At 37.8% G+C, this 17,863-nt stretch overlaps 1 protein-coding gene across 1 annotated transcript in view; it reads right to left on the reverse strand.

Annotated features, from left to right (window-relative positions):
* Positions 1-17,863, reverse strand: part of tnksa (tankyrase, TRF1-interacting ankyrin-related ADP-ribose polymerase a) — a 70,337-nt gene that overhangs the window by 41,255 nt on the left and 11,219 nt on the right. The gene's annotated exons all lie outside the window — the stretch shown is intronic.

Below are 17,863 nucleotides of genomic sequence, written 5' to 3' on the forward strand. Positions count from 1 at the left end.
TCTGACAGTCATAACATAATCGACATCCCATATGTGATTTGTCCAAGGGAATCTGCAGCATCACTTGCTTCATCTGTGTGTGAACCAAATAGCTCTCCTGTTGTGATTGACTATTGTAATATGCATTGTCAGCAATTACAAAAGAATTGATACTAATAGCCTTGGGTGTGGGAGAGCATCAAAATGTACCCCAAAGTTTTAAAGCTAATGTGACTGTTTTGATTTAGCATAAAATGTCAACTCAGAAGGATTAAGCTGTGTGGAAGCCAAAAGAAAGCCATATGGAAAGGGCACGATAACAAATCATACGAGTTGACTAGTATTCAAGTGTCAAAGAGTACCACAAATCAATACAAAGTTAGCACCGAACAAAAATTATGGCTCACTGCTTTAAAATAAGCTGTACACAATCAAGATGTATTGGGGCTGATCACCACTCAGATCACAAAATGAGTCTATTTAAATGACTTGTTCATTTACTTTATATACTTGTGTACTGTATACTGAGTGTCTTAAAAGTATTCTACAGCATTTTAGAGAGAAAAAAAAAGATTATTTCTAGGGGGCAGTCAAGGATTGGTCACTGGCATAAGTTTAAGTTTTCCCTAAGGTCAAACCAATTTTACAACACAACAGAAATAATGGGTGCTCACTTAGTGAAATTAAATTACTCATCACACACCGAAACTTTAGAGCATGATTCGACAGAACAATGTCATGTCGATGTACAACCGTTAGTGCTAGCACTAGCGTGTTAGGCTACAGAAAGTTTTGTTGCCTGCATGCGAGCCATATCATATTAAAGGTATGTGAATATACCTCAAGTAATCTGTAACTGAACATCCTTTCTCGAGCAATGGTGATGACCACCACACGTTCTTCCTTATTTGATTATTTTAATCATTTATGATCACTTATTGATACTACTTCTACTGTTTGAGACTGGGCATAGTTATTAGTGATCTTTCCAAAATGCTGCTTGATAGAAACAACAAACTTTCCGTCACATTTGCAGAACAAAATACAGAACTGAAAAAGTGAGTTAAAAGAAAAAAAGAAAAAGAAAGCTAGAGAGGCAAATATAATGGAGCTACTAGAACAGATTGAGGAGTATGAGCTTTACCTAGCAGACAGACTGGTGGGGTAGGGTGGAAAGCAGAAGCGCGAGGTTATAGAGAAGGGAAAGGGGGAGGTGGGAGGGGAACAAAGGATTTGCAGATGAAAGAGAGAAGAGATGATTAGGGATCTGGAAACTGACATGCATGGATTTGACACAGTATAATTGGTGTTAGCCAGGCAAGGGCGGAACAGTGTGACTGGGAGAAAGGGAAAGCAAGAGGAGAAATTGAAAACTACGAATACAAAAAGGAAATTAACAGCGAGAGATCAAGAAACCAAATTAGATGACATGGTGTGGAAGCCATTTGAACAGTGAGACAATCTCCTTAAGGCACCTGAGTGCAACCTAGTGGTTGGTCACACGGGCCTTTCCCTTTTCTTTAACCAGTTTATGAGATTACACACAAATCAACTGCAAGCAGGGCATTACCGCACTTTATGTGAAATCAACTGCATTACACAAGCCATCAAAATTCAAGTTGCCAAGCCCCCAAAAAAATAAATAAATAAATAAAAAACGCAAAATTTAAAATTCAAGTCCAACTGTGATGAATGTTATGTGTAGGAAAAAAAACTTTGGCAGAGGGAAAGGGCAAATGAATATGAATCCAGATTATTCCTTGGGCTATAATACTGTTGGGATACAGTTAGTCTCTCTCATATACTTAATATCGGTAATTGCATTCTATGAAACTGACGATTCATTGATTTGTATTTAGTATTGAAAACATTGTTTCAATTACACGACCATGTGGTTTAAAGAGTGCTGCATTAGTTAGACAGCAGGGTTATCAAAAAAAGTAGACATTTTTCTAGGACAAGTGTAAAGTATAAGTCTTTTCTTTCCTTTTGACATGTTTTGTCATAGCCTACCTTTTGGCCAAATAATGTCAATATGTTGTATTAAGAAGAAAACCTTGTTACATTAAATTATGTACTGGTGCCGAAGGTAATTACATCGATCAAATGTAAACTAACCAATGTCTGCATGATGACTGGATGACTGAATAAATCAGTCAGCCATCTGTAATTATTAACATGCAGACTGACCAATGACTGCAAGAGTTTCTGCATTTACAGTGCAAAGGAATAATGCATAATGATGAAGGTAACAAAGTAAAACTGCAAAATGGATGTGAATTTTAAACTATCCCACTTATATGGGAGAATTTGCAAAATCACAGGGTCTTTTAAGTTATTTTTCTCCCTTTGTCCTTTGTGTGTGTATATTTATGTGTATAGAGTCACTCATGTTTGAAAAACGTACAGGTGTGGTCAGTCATGTCCGCAGATATAAAGTTGCGGGTGTTTGTTCTGTTTGTAATTATCAGTGTACCCCTTTAAGACCAGAGGAGGGCGGTGTCAGGAAACTGGGAAGCAGAAGTAGGCTGAGCAGCAGGTCGTTGTGAGAGACCGTGTGCTTCCATGTTAAAAAAAAGACGTCAGGCTGTGGTTCACTATGCTGCATCGGTTTTCATGTGCACTGAGAGTGTGCGACAAGTGCGCAGTGGCGCAGCTTAGAGGAAACATTGATCAAGACTACACAAAATAAGCGACGTCTTTCAATATCTATGTATTTCTACTTGTAACAAATTTCACACATGATTATTCATCCTCGACTGTGCAGATTTGTAAGTGCGATGGCTCGCGGGCGCATTCGCGCCTGTCAAATGACAGTGACTATATTATATATTTTGGCTTGTCCCGTTAAGAGTCGCCACAGCGTGTCATCTTTTACGCCGGATGCCCTTCCTGACGCAACCCCTCTGCATTTAGCCAGAACATTTCTTTTTCGGCAGGTGACAGGCAAGTAACTGGTATTATTACAAATATATACTGTACATAAACATATACACACATGGCATATTATCAATGTATTTGGAGAAACAACATTTTACTATATGTGCAATCTACGACATATTCCTGTTTTACAGAAAGGGGAAAAAAATAACGTGTATTATCATCTATCCTGGAAATGATATTAGGCCTATGGAACTTGAAAAGAGAGTAGTCTGTTGTTTATTAATTTTCAGCATGAGAAGTAAAGAAAATGGAATTAATCATTTGGCATCAGAAAATGTTGAAACACTGTAAGGGGAATGTTTTATCAGGGATGAGAATGACCAATTTGGAAAAACACTGAAAATGTCTGTCGATGTCGATGGGGAGGTGGGTGGGGGGGGGGGGTGTTGAGTTTCCTCCTGGATATTTAATGCTCCTATTGGAACACAGAGTGCACAGCACTTTGCCGGGAATGTCCAATTATTGTATGTGTTCGGTTAGACATGTTGATACCGTTTTCGGTCCTATCTGCACAGTTACACTTTTTTCAAGCCATGCCCGTCTGAAACAGTTTTTGATTCCAGCATCCTTGGCAATTGCCCTCGCTCGATCTTCATCCTTTTTTTCTAACACTTTCGCCATCGTAAAACTTTGAACACCGTCGCTCAATTCATGCTAAGTCCCACGCGTCATTACTTGGCTAACTAACAAGTTACACTGCGATTTCTGAGAACCGAGAACACATGTACTTGGCAATGGTGAAACTCGATTAACCACTAAAACGATTGGATCGTTATACTGTATAACTCTGTTGTCCAATCGAGTAATCTGCCGCAATCAAGTTTTAATGTTTATGTCGCAAAATGCAAATATTTACACTAACGAGCAAGTTAGAACGGCATATGATAGTCGTGCTTGTGCTACCACTAAGCTGAACTTGCAGCTCGGAGCCCACCACCGACAGGCAGCCCCACGATACCCCCCATGAAATTTTCTCAACGGATTTGCACTTATCTCGAGAATGGTCATTTTGGTCTGGAAAAGTCGGAAATCCGCCGATCGGCGGAAAATTCTCATCCCAGTTTTATGTAACCTTTTAGCGTTGCTACTGCTGAGAATAAAAAACACCTAAGTAACTAGTTAATTTCTCTGTCTTTAGCTCTTTTTTAGACCGACAGTAGTCATTGCCATTTTCGTCTTTGTCTCATTAGCGCCGTGCTTCTGAAAGAGCTGCAAAAAACAATAACTGGTAACTAGTAGAGAAATAGACTAGAAAGTAAGAGATAACAACTGATCTTGTTCTAGTTTTGCTGGACTGTTGGTCCCTCCTTTCTCTGAAATATCAGGATGATTTCTGAGTAAATCAAACATTTACTGGGAATAATTGTGTGTTCTGGGGACCTAGTCCTACCCTGTCTTATTCTACAGAGCACATGTGACTAAGATGAGGTAGATGGGTATGCATCTGCACAATTACCTTTATATAGCATAGCCCAGCCCAGTCACCCTCCAAAGAAGAAATACTACCATGGGATGACAACAATAATAGTGACACAGTCAATAATGAGTTAGAAGTAGAGTGCCATGCTGCGGAGCGCCTTTATCTAGAATACTTTGATTAGAAACATTTTCTTCCCTGGGATCCTTCCTCTAATGCCTAAAGCAGTGCACCCGCCATGAAATTTTTGGGGACCATAAAAATGTATTAATCTGTGATATCATTTAACAAAACATCATTAGCTTGGGACTTCAGACAGCTGTATAAAATGGAAAATGTTAACTGCAGATAACAACTACAGCTAAAATAAGTACATAATATTGCTGTCCTGAATGAAGCATGCACAGAAGTAAACAAAAGAGACAGCAGACCCAAACACCTTACTGTGGTAAGATCGTTAGGCTAGGTCTAGTCTGCACAATCAAATGACTCTTGACAGTCTCTACAAAACATATGAAAGGAGCAATACTTGATTTACCTGGTATAGGCTTCTGTTTGATTTAGCACGCTGACGTCACTACAGTAAAAAAATATTCACCTTTTCATCCGGATTAAAAATCATGAAAACATTTCTTCAACATATGCCATACAGTAACATAATAGCAGATTTAGCCAATAATGATTTGCACACTCATTTTAAGGCCGAGTTTGATTTTAGATGGTAATTCAATTTGCTTTCATTTTTCCATTTTGATGTGAACAAAATTAGTCATTGCTTTTTCCTCCCGTTTTGATTGAGTTCATTAATCAAATTCTGTCAGCCTACTGCAGAGTGGCCGCTTGCCTTCACTAAATCCCATCGTGTTGTGGAGCCGAGCATCCATGTGGAAAACTAGGCAATTTCAGCTGTAGGAAATGTGCTAAAATGGTGACCAACCTCAGAAGTGCATCACATCTGCACACAGCGTACATACATAAATATGTAGCTTCTCTTCCCAGGTATTTCATCTTGTTTTAGATTAGAAAGCAACAAATCCGAATAATCTATTGATCCTGAGGTGTGAGCGCCTGAGAGAGTCTGAGCGGAAACAAAGTCCAACTCATTCATCACGAGACACTAATCGAATATCAGTCACAATGGTAATCAATGAGTGTGTCACTGATTAGGCGAAGAAGGATGCACACTTGGCCTTTAGAGGATGCAGGAATACACTTAATCTGGTCCGCAAAGGTGAAAGCTTGCCATTTGCTACCATTGCTGTTATCAGACAGACGACTTCAGACTGGTTACCCTTTATCTTGATGACATCCTCTCCCCTCTGCCTCTTTAGTATATTATTCACTCAAGTCTTGAGAATACATTTACACAACAAGTACAAGGTTTTCGGTCCTTTTGCATTTATCATAGACACGAAAAACAGAAAACGACTGGAAAACTCCGTTTCGGTTTTGCTGCTCTCCACTTTACAGTACTGATAACAATATAAAGTACAAGGATCTCCTTTATTTACTTCATAGTGTGTTAACCATGGTAAGGAAAGTACATTTATTCGTGAGGAGACTGAGAGTAGCCATAAAAAAAAAAAGTTGCTGCAGTAAATTGAAGACTGGAGGAAAAAATAATGCATCATTCCAGAGCTACCAAGTGCGTTAGCTAATTTTCAAAAACTTTCACAAGGAAAAAGAAGTTTTTAATGCACTCTTGGTTGAAAACTATGTGTGGTAAATGCCCCCTCTGTAATGAGTATACCAGTAAAAGCATCTCCATTCCAATTTTTCTGGATGTCAATAATCCCAAAACTCTCACTTCTTAGGCCTGAGTGCCCTACAGATGTGAATGGCGGCCAAATTCCTATCCCTCTGGCTCATGAAGTATTCATTAGAGCCCGTTAGCTTGCATAGCAATTCAAAAAAAACAAGACCTGACCTTTCTAATGATGCCAGTTACTCGCCTGTGCCCCGGTGAAAAATAAATGTTCACTTTTTAATCACAGAGAAAATATGCACACAGCTAAGAGGCTACTACTGCTTTGAAGGGTTAAGTAAGTCAAAAAATCCCACATAAACATGAGAACTTGGTTATCTTCCTGATTCTAGTTGCATTTTTATCTGGTGAAACAGAATAACATTAGCGCAGAGACAATACAAACATTACAAAATGCTTTATATATAAAATTCTAGAGCCCAAAACAAGTGCACAAAAATAAATAAATCATGCAAAAACTATTCACCAGAAAAGATTTGTGGGATTGAAGACTTGCTCCAAATTCCGGCATGTTGACTCAGAAAACCGTCTAAAAATAAAGAGACTACCCACTACTTATTATTTTTCTGGAAGACAACTCAAAAACGCTGTATTTACTTACTGTACTTACATATTTCAAACAATGTGTAAATGTGTGTCACCCCAAAGCTTCAGTTGAGCAGCAGTAACTTGAAAAGTAGTAACTGACTCCAAGAGAGAAACACATTTTTTAGCGATCCAAAAGTTATCCTTTTACCCCAACCAGTCTTTATCTCACAAAGAATACACCGGTAATTATAGCTTCCAGTAAGTTTTTGAGAAAACATTACTGCAGCAGTGTACACATTTTACAAATTCTCGACAGTATACCAGATGATCCTCGTCACAAATTCATAATTGTTTTTTTTCCTCTCTGAAACCTCAGTTATTTGCTGGAAAAACTCACCTATTTACAGAATCTTGTACATTACTGGGCTCTTTTTGTAATCTATTAAAATGACAAGAGCCAAAACGCTAGCTAATAAGAAAAGGATGGGTATCAATGAAGTGTGTTTCACATTTCAAGTGTTCTACCATCTTTTTTTATGAGGTGGTGCCTGGGTTAGCAGAAGTACTGAGTTTTTGTTGCATGTTTTCCTGCTTCATTAAAAAAAAAAAGTCTGTGAACCATTTAACTTTTAAAGGAAATGTGAGATAAATTTGAAACGATAAATACTTAGTTTAAAATATTAATAAAGGCAATTACAAAACTATTGGGGCCATTAATTTAGTTTTTTTGCTTGTCACATCAGTGCTTAGTTCCTATGCCCCGTGAATATTGGGCATTTGCTGTACTTTTTAATTTCCATTTTCCTTCCATCACAGGAATTATGCAGACTTTGTCTATTTACAGGCTCCAGGAATATTGCGTGTATATTTTACTAAAGAATGATGGAGCGATAGTTTGTTCCTCAAACCACTGCTTATTAAACTGGCCTATTGGGACATTTGCAATGTGGATTTAAACAATTTCACTTTATTCTATGGCCTACTATTTCGACGAGCAGAGCTTCTGTGACCTTTACTCAGTAGTCTATCAGCAGCAGAATGCTAAAAATGTCACACAGTGATTGCCTTGCACTTTCTGACCTGAACTCAGGAATACTCAAAAGAAAAGAAAATGTGCTGGAGAACACACACGATGACATTTTTGTGCATCAATGTGTGGTCATCTCTTTGTATTTTTGTAGCTTCTGACTGGATCCCTGCGGTTTCCCTGTGGTTTGATGCGGCGTTACCATCCATTGCCGTGTAAGAAGTAGTCAGGGTAAGCCTCACAATGCTCCAGCCCTAAAGAGGCCTTTCCATCTGAACGCCAAGAAGTCCAACTTCACTCCCAATTCCCCAACTTAGATTTCTTTCAAGGGCAAAGTCATATGATACTTTCCTTGCAAAATATTCACACAGTAGTAAGGAGAGCTACAGTGGCGATGTACAGAGGGGTAAGCATTTGGAATGACAATGTTTTACAAAAATAGACATTTCCAACACCATCTTCTTGAAATATAGGCCTTGAATCATTATACATTGCCAGTGTATTGTATTTTTTTTAAGTATAGGGTGAATGTACCATTTGATCAGAAACTAAATTGTATGAAAAATTGTGTGAAATTTTCAAATATTGATTAATAAACAAAAAATAGAGGATACAGTTAACGATATTATGTCTGAGGATCCATTATTTTTATTCACAGCAACCTGGGTGCTTAACTTGAAGCACATCACACAATAAGGCACGAGGTAATGTGGATAGTACAAGAACAAACACAAATGCCATCACTAATATCCATCAATCACTAATACTTTAAATTGCTTCAAGTTACGCGATTGGCTGGCAACCAGTTCAGGGTGTACCCTGCCTCCTGCACGTTGACAGCTGGGATAGGCACCGGCACTCCCGTGACCCTTGTGAGGATAAGCGGCTAATGAATGTTTCAAGTCAAACAAAGTTTCAAACATGACTAAATGCGCAACTTTTCGGGGAAAAAAAAGACAAACGTTTCATGCAAAATTACGTGTTAACTGGGTTACACAGTAAAAAAAGATCTCCGAGACACAAGAAGCTCGTCTACGAATAGCAATCAGAGGTAATTAATATAGTTAATTGACTCACTGTGCTCATGTTTATCTGTTTTAGTACTTCCATTCCAGGGCTTGTTACAGGGATGGAAAATCTTCGTTTATGATGCGATGACTAAGGTTGCTAAAATGAGATTTCTCCCTTTAATTGATAAAGATATACAAGTATGCATGCAAACTGTGAATTCAAGCAGATAACTGAGACGAGTCAGTGAAAAGGTGGTGACAAACAGAGGGGAAAAAAAACGAACGGGTGACAGCAGGGGGCAAGAGGACAACGTGTATAGATGACGGGTTTAAAGGCAGGTGAGTGACACTAAAGGATTATGGTGAGCTGGTTGCACTTGCGATTTCATTAAACAACAGTGTGTGAGAGTAGTCAAGGGCACACACTACCAGATGAAAGTGAACTAATAAGTGCTTTGCGACTGGAGCAGGATCAATGAGCAATGACACGAACCACGGTGAAGACGAAAAAAATACTCATGGTGATTGTTTTGTTCCACAAAGCAACTCGCTATGGAGACATTTTTACATGGGTAATTTTTTTTCCCCCATTGCTTAGCTGCAGTCAACTTTAGTAGACAAATCTAAGGTACTAAATCAAAGTATTGTAGAGTTTGGTTTATTTTTTTTTTCATTGTCTTTTGTAATTAATCCATGCATTATCATTTTTGTCTCCCTTAAACTAGCACAATGGGACAGGATATATATTCATTTGTGCCTACACTGAGCTACATATTTAATTGACAGAATAAGACTGAGTGTGTATATATCTACATATAAAGCTGTATACACACTGTATACGAGTGGGGGTGGGGGGTTTATAAACGGATTAGGCTATTTAAATGTAAAATGCATGTATGTAAAAAGCTACTTACAAAAAATTAATGTTGCGAAACGACTTTCGGAACGAATTCATTTCGAGATTTTATTTCCCCTTTACAAGGTGTTTTAAAGACAATTACTTTGTAGGTGAAATTTTCGAGAAAAAAATTCCCGGTATGGAAAAAGGTGCCAGCCTTCAATGTTTTGAGTCATCACTGTTCTCAACGTCATTTTGTTGGTCTCGCATACAGTACATGAAAATGGTAGTTATTGTTTGCTATTACTAATGAGCAAAACAATTTTGTTTTTAAAAAGTATATCTTACTTGCTCGTTTTAATGCATTAGGTGCATATATGTTGTCTTTTAGAGATATTGGCAATTGTGACAAATTGTTATTGCGTTCTATAATCGTGATATGAATTGAAAAAAACAGTTTCATTTCTACTACTAAGTAGTAAATGAGAAAAATCATTATTTTGACTAATTGAATAACATAGCTCTCAATTTACACCTGTTGAAAAAATTTATATTAGACTAACGTTATAGCGATAGAGAGCAATTATTTAGCATTAAAATGTATTTAACTCCTCCTCAGTACTTCTCATTTTTCTGTACTTTTGTCTATTGATATCGTAACACATTATTAATATGAATGCATAAGTGTGACAACTTAATTTTCTTCATATGATTTATGATGATCTTGAGCTATTCATACAAAAACTTCCCAAAAGTCAGAATTGTAGTGTAGATATTTTGGCCATTGCTCCCTGCAAACCCACTTGGCTATTTGCAGCAGAAGCTGTACCAAAAAAAAACAGGGGGACATAAAAACATTTCAATCCACTGCAGACTTGTTTTACTGAACTGCACAGGGAGACTTAAACTATAAGTTCAATGCATTGATAATAAGCTTTACACTGCTGCCCCAAGGTGTTTTAGAACCTCTTGTAACAAAAAAGGCAAAGAAGTGGATAGTTTTTCCAAAAAATGATGCTTACCTGTTTGAATTCAGAGTCCTTGTGGATGGCAATTTCTTGTGAGAACTGCTCAAAATCATGCTATATATAGTGTACGTATAATGCATTCATGGAAACGGCTGTCAGAGTGTCTGTTGCATGTGTGCCCCCTGCTGTGTCATCAAGAGCAATATCTCATGAAGAACTGAAACAAGATTGTTTTATTTCTGTTATTTCTGAAAAGCAAATGTGAAAAAAAAACCTTAAGCAGTCATTTTGACTTCTACTGTCCGTTTAACATTTTCCTCAATGGTTTTTTACTGTGCTTTATCACCTTCCAAGTGCTCAAAGCCCTTTAGAAAGCCTATAATGGGTAAATACCCATTTACACACGTAATTATCATCAATAAAATTGTTTTTTTTCTTTTGTAATGTGTATCTTTTGAAAAAGGAATGCGTTTCCTTTTCTCTCCTCCAGCTAACATAGAACAGACTACCATTTATCAAAGCAGTTTGTATGTGACAGAGCCATAGAGCTAATTTATGGGTCAATATAAGCTTCCCTCACCACTGACAGGAGCTGAAAACTGTGCTAGCCTGCGGCAGAGATGAAGACGAGGAGCTGAACCTCTAAATCAAGGTGGTAGAACATAAAGGATGGAGGGAAAAGAATTTTGCAGGCTGTCACCAGAGAAACCTGTGTAGTAGATTAAAATATAAATGTACAGTGGCTATAAGTCTGCACACCCCTATTCAAATGCCATTTTTTTGTTTTGCAAAAAATGAAAAGAAGAAATTCTAACTTTTTCCACCTTGAATGAGACCTATCACCCGTAATAGTCAATCTTTTGAGGAAAAAAAAGAAAAAAAAATTAAAAGAAAATTATACAATAACGGTTCTGAAAACATGGACACCGTTACACACAATTAATACGTTGTAGCACCTATGGCTTTTCTTACAGCATTCAGTCTTTTTAGGTGAGGGTATCACTGGAGTATGTTTTGATGTGGCAGTATTTGCCCACTTTTCTTTGCAAAAATGCTCCAAGTCTGTCAGATCATGAAGGCACCTACTGTGGACACCCCTCTTAGGAACACAATAAGGCTTCCTCCCATCTTACCACTCTGTCCCATAGCATAGGCATATGAAGACAACAGATTGTTGTCACATTTACTCAGCAGCCGGTACTTGCAAGAAATTCTTGCAGCTCTTTCAATTTGCTGACAGCCTCTTGGCAGCCTCCCTGACCAGTTGTGTTCTGGTCTTTTCATTAATTTTAGCGAGGCATTGTGCTCTTAGTAATGTCACTGCTGTATTATATTTTCTAAACTTGATGATGAAGCCTTTTCCTAATATGTTGAAGCAGTACGATCCCTTTGACGCTGTGGAAGCTCTTGGTGGACCATGGCTTGCGCTGTAAAATGAGGCTATGAGAATATCACAGGAAAAACGTACTACAACAGGTGAATTTAGTTGGGGTTAAACAGAGGTGCTTTAAATGGTGACATACATTGACTCATATTTAACATTAATTTGAATGTGGTTGGATAATTTGGAACACAGCCATATTTTCATTTAAAAAAGCTCTGCGCATTTGAACAGCTATGTTTTTGCAGTTGTTTATTTTGACTTTTCAGTTTTGTTTCAATTAAGTTGTAAAGGTTATAGGTCACATTCATAGTGGAGAAATAATTTTTCATAATTTCTCATGTACAATGAGAATTCCCCCCCCCATAATCGTTGAAAGTTACTAGTGAGCATTATACATGGGTATAGAGGCAAATGGAAAAAAACCTCACATTTTATAAATGTATGTCGACATGTAGTGGTTATGGAAAAAGCTTTGCACTTTCAAAGCAAGGAGTCGCTGATGGTGTAGTGGTACACACGCCTGCCTTTGGTGCGGGCAGTGTGGGATCGATCCCGCTCAGTGATGGTGTCGATATCTGCACTGCGACTGAGTGGCGACCAGTTCAGGGTGTAGTCTGCCATTCACCCAAAGCTAGCTGGGATAGGCTCCAGCTTTCCCACAACCCTTGTGAGGATAAGCAGCTTGGATAATAACGTGACATGACTTTCAAAGGAAAATGAGTCGAGTGGTCATGCGAGATTTGCACTTTCATTCTAATCTGCCAATGCCACTTTATGATTTAAAAAGAAAAAAAAAAAAAAGAGCCTACACTATCATTCCAATCTGAAAGATGTACAATGTATGACTGCATATATGTATAGTTTTGCTTATAAGTTTACACACCCGGACACAATTTGTGATTTTTTTTTTTTTTTTAATGAGTAATTTGCTGAAAAATAACCCTCATTAATTTCTTCAGGGTTATGTTTTTTTCACGATAAATGTTTTTTCTTAAATAAATGAATGCAGGAATAAAAAGCAATTATTAAGTGTTCAAAGTGGTTAACTTGGTGGTTTTCTGAGCCGCTTATCCTCACAAGGGTCACGGGAGGGCTAGACCCAATACCAACTGTCATCGGGCAGGAGGCAGGGTACAACCTGAATTGGTTGCCAGTCAATCGCAGGGCACATGAGGGGAGACAGCCATTTGGCATTTGACAGACCATTTGTCTTTGGGATGTGGGAGGAAACCGGAGTGCCCGGAGAAAACCCATGCAGGCATGGGGAGAACATGCAAACTCTACACAGGAGGGCCGTGATTTAAACCCTGGTCCTCAGAATTGTGAGGCCAACGTTCTACAGCTAAACCACCGTGACGCCAACTGTGCCAACAACTTCAGAATACAGATAATAATGTACTTTGTTTGATTATATGGGTGGAAGCAAAATCACGCATTGTAAAAATGCATTACAAACAATGCAAAATGTTTTTTTAGAATTTTGAGGTCAACGTCAGGTGTGCGTATTATCCACGGGTGCACATTATACACGAGAAATTGCGTTAGCTTGGTATCATTTTATTATATCATGAAAAAGATGGCATTCAAACAAGAGTGTGTAGACTTGAGCGTAGAAGCTTAATTTCTTACTGTCATTTTGGAAATATGTCAGTATTATCTTACTTGTTCAAATGTAAATATGGCCATCTGGTCCTTCCGGATGCCTGTGAAAGTTGGGAAGTTCTTCCAAAAAATTAATCAGCAGAAGAACATGGATTTGGGGAAGCCAAAGAAACAACCCGCTGGTCCAGCTCATGAAAAAAAGGAAATTAGCTCAGATGGTCCCAACTATTCCAAGAATAACTGGCCAGCCAAAAAGTGGAAGCCGCTTGAAACACAATCACAAATCGACATCATGAACTAAGGGACTCACTGACACCTTCAGATATGACACAGGTCTATAGCTGAGTGAATGCGCCCAAATACTATTACTAATGATGAGATAGAGCTTATGGAGATTTCTCAGGCCACAATAAACAAAAACTGTGAAGCAAGGATGTGGTAGGATCATGCTGTGGGGCTTGTCTGACTGCCAGTAGAACTGGTACAGTACACAAAGACATTGCAATAATGATAGACTGTCATAATTTTCCAGCATGATCTAAAGTATTTTACTTCTACATTTCTTATTTAGGTATAAGTTTAAGCTATACTGCAAATATGAAACAGTAGATTATTAATGAATGTTTAGTTGGAAATGATAGGATGGGACATGCATTAAATCGTCACTACGAATGAGTTACGTTTAGGTTCTAAAACCAGCGTCATCGTGTCAACAGTGTGCGTCCACCTTGGGTTGTTGTCATGACGACAAGGAGCCAAAGTGCACTGCTTGCCATAGTGGTGTTTATGAGTGTTGAAACTTCAATAAGAGGGGGGAAGAGCAGCATCTTGTTCGTGGCTGGAGAAAAGGTGCAACTTGGCTTGGCAGTGTTACAGACCTGGCGATAAGTCACTTTAATAACATGAGTTTAAAAACAGGCAGCTAAAATTACGTGAACCTCTATTTCAGTCCCACAATTTTTGCCTCTTTCTCCTTCATTTTGATGTTTGGCAATGATAAAAGTATGATTTTGAGGTTATGCTCATATTCATATTCATGGTATTTGTCAAACTGTGCCTTTGCTTTACTGCCAGTTGTAACCCGTCTTTGGTCACACAATTGCAAACCTTTTATTTTCGCACCTGTCTCATTGTGGTAGTTAATAAGTGTAATGGCTATACAGAAGTGAGGAAAAAGTCAGTTTTGCTACAACCGGAGGCTTAGTTGAACGACCATGATTTTGGACACAATAGCCATTTTTCTATGGAGACAGATTCTCTCTAAATTATTTGCACAAATATATCTTCAATTTACACATTTTTTAGCTCTTTAAATACATCCATGATTTACACATTTTTAAATCCACAAAAATATCCACGATTTACAAACATTTTCCAGTTCCACAAATACATATATTTTTTAACATTGTGTGTGCATTTATCATAAAACAACTAAAAGCTAAAAAAAAATGATGAAAATGATGATGATGGTGATTCTGGATGCAGGAAAATGTTCAACAAACATTTTGTTTTACTATTTTGAGTTAAAGTGTTTTCACAATAGGCAAAACAAAAGCAGAAGAGTAAGAGGTAGAATTCAAATCTTTTTTGGAAAATGTGTTATGCATGTCGGTCATGTGACATTGCTTAAAGAATTATATTATTAGCCTCCATACAGGATATTAATTAGAGCATGTAAGTGCAATTGTCTGCCTTGAAATTTGTCTAATACAGTCCCCACCTTCATGTAAATGAGCACACAATCCTATTTTCACACTATAGAGGGTTAACAATTCAGGCAAATGGGGGCCTCATATCTGTTTCAGACCTATTTTCCAAATTTTAAAATCAACCACGGTTCAACGGGTCACTGATGAGCTGCGACCTTTGGCTCATGGTAAGACAGAAAACTCATAAATAAATGCAAAGTGTGAAAGCTGCGTATGTGGACAGAATATAATTTCAGTGGCACCTCACCACAAAGATAGACAAACACGAATATAGCAAAAGGAATACATGTTGCAGCCATCCTCCGCCAAACAAAATACACTGCATTCACATCTGGCATTATTATTTCCGCAGCAGTAAAATTACCCTCAAGGTTTTGACACAATGTCCCTCCTCACCATGTATCAAAGTTTATCTCATTAACCACAGAGCCTGACGAGGGGAATTGATGATGTAAGGCAGTGTTAACATTGAGGTGCGGCAGTCAAAACTGTTATAGAGCCTGCATCAATTCCCAGGGAGACAAAGTGAGGAAATGAACAGATGAGAGGATTTGAAATGAACATCTCTGTGTAGATTCTCTGTCATCAAGGTCATGGAAGTTCATCTGAGATCTGGTGAAGCCTTTCAGATTAAAGGTGAAACACTAACAGATCGAGTTGCCTCTATTCAACTTTTGCAGATTTTAAATGAAATCTTGAAAAAAAAAAAAAAAAATCATGCTATGAGAGAACAGCAAAATCAAAAAAATTGCTTATTGAAAGTGAGCGCTGAAATAACTGGAAAAAAATGTGTGAGAATAGCTTGGTGAATGGAAAGAATAAAAAAAAGACAAAAAATGGCTATTGTAAACTACATTTTGTTTTGGTCTTGAATGGGTATTATATAAATTTCATTGATTGATAAATCTGAAAAATGATTGTTATTCATCTGTTTGCCCAAGTTACTATTTATATTTATTTTTTTGTGAAAGAACGTTAAATACATTGTGTCCTTCCACAGTGAAGTCTTTCGAGTTTTTGAACACAGAATTCATGTCCGTTGAGATAAGTCGGCATTAAACTTTGTAAATATAATAATTGTAAATAAATATAACATAAGATAGCAACATGGACTACATATGGAATCTCTTTTTTTCCATTTTGTAGCAAGTTGTGAATTTTTTCCTTAAAGATTCAATGTCATTGAAAGGATAGTGTAATTTGAGTTCACAATATTATTAGAAAGCAACATTTTGTGTAATTGAATGTCTGGTGGTTTATTGAATAGGTACATATCAGTCATAAACAATTGGAAGATGGGCGGTGTACTATTCTGTGTTCATCGACCATGCATTTCTAGTTGTACATTACCGTGACAGCTCATGCATGCATTTTTATTTCCAATTTTGATTTCCTATGTCACCTGATTAGACAGCAGAAAATATTTCAGGCAGAATTATTTGTGAAACGTTAAATCCATACATCATGCTCCTCCCTTCTTTCAAAATCTGCAGATGATGGATACAATTGAATAATTTATCATGTTATTCCGACCACTAAGGTTCTAGCCTTGGCACAGCGCGTAACAGGCTCTGGCTCGAGAGCTGCAAAAAACAGGTAGTTCAAATAACAATAACAGTTTGTCACACAGCGCTTCAGGGACATACAGTACAATTGGACTCCACCAAAACACAGTTGCAAAAAATACCCAATTTTTGTTGAAGAGTTCCAGATGAACATAACCAAAGGAGAAAAACTCAGATATGTTCTCCTAGAAAACAGGGCTGCACACAACCTGTATTCTTTTGTTACAACTACTGGATGTGTCATAGTAGCAAAATAGACAAAACCACATGGTATTGGATATCTTCAAATAAGAATCAGATTTCTTTCAAACATCAATACAAATGTGACAAATATTTAATACATCTGCTAAGACAAAATAGGCATAAACCCAAAGATCAAATATACCATGAACACGAGCTTGATGTTATCAAAATACACCAAATCGCTGACATATAGACCAATTCATCTGCCCAAACAACAAAAACATGTATCTCTAAACACAGCAAAATATAGACTTAAATATGGTCAAAATATACAACAACATATAAATGCACATTATTTGTGTGCCGATCATTAAAAAAAGCAAAATACATGCAGACAGTAGTGATACATATCTTGAGGTTATTCTCACTCAAATTCATGACGGGTAAGAATTAGCCCAGGTCAATTATTTAGTACAGAATATTTAACATTTGTATTACACGCTCTTTTGTAGGCGGCACGGTGCAACTGGTTAGAGCGGTAGCCTCACAGTTCTGAGGACCAGGGTTCAAACCCCAGCACTGCCTGTGTGGAATTTGCATGTTCTCGGTTTCCTCCCACATCCCCAAAACATGCATTAATTGGAGACTAAATTACCCTTAGGTGTGATTGTGAGTGTGAATGCTTTTTTGTTTCTCTGTGCCCTGCAATTGGCGGGCAACCGGTTCGGGGTGTACCTTGCCTCACGCCAATGACAGCTGAGATTGGCTGCAGTACTCCTGGGACCCTCATGAGGATAAGCGGCTCGGATGATGAATGAATGTTCTTTTGTTTACTTCAGTGTTTTCAGCGTCTGGTGTCGATGCCAGTGTGGTTATTTAAGTGCAATTTGGACGTTGGTTATTTCATGTGTTGTCATGCAGTATACTGGATGTGTCACTTGAAAC

This window comes from Syngnathoides biaculeatus, chromosome 17, assembly GCF_019802595.1.
Source record: "Syngnathoides biaculeatus isolate LvHL_M chromosome 17, ASM1980259v1, whole genome shotgun sequence".
Classification (NCBI taxonomy): Eukaryota; Metazoa; Chordata; class Actinopteri; order Syngnathiformes; family Syngnathidae; genus Syngnathoides; species Syngnathoides biaculeatus.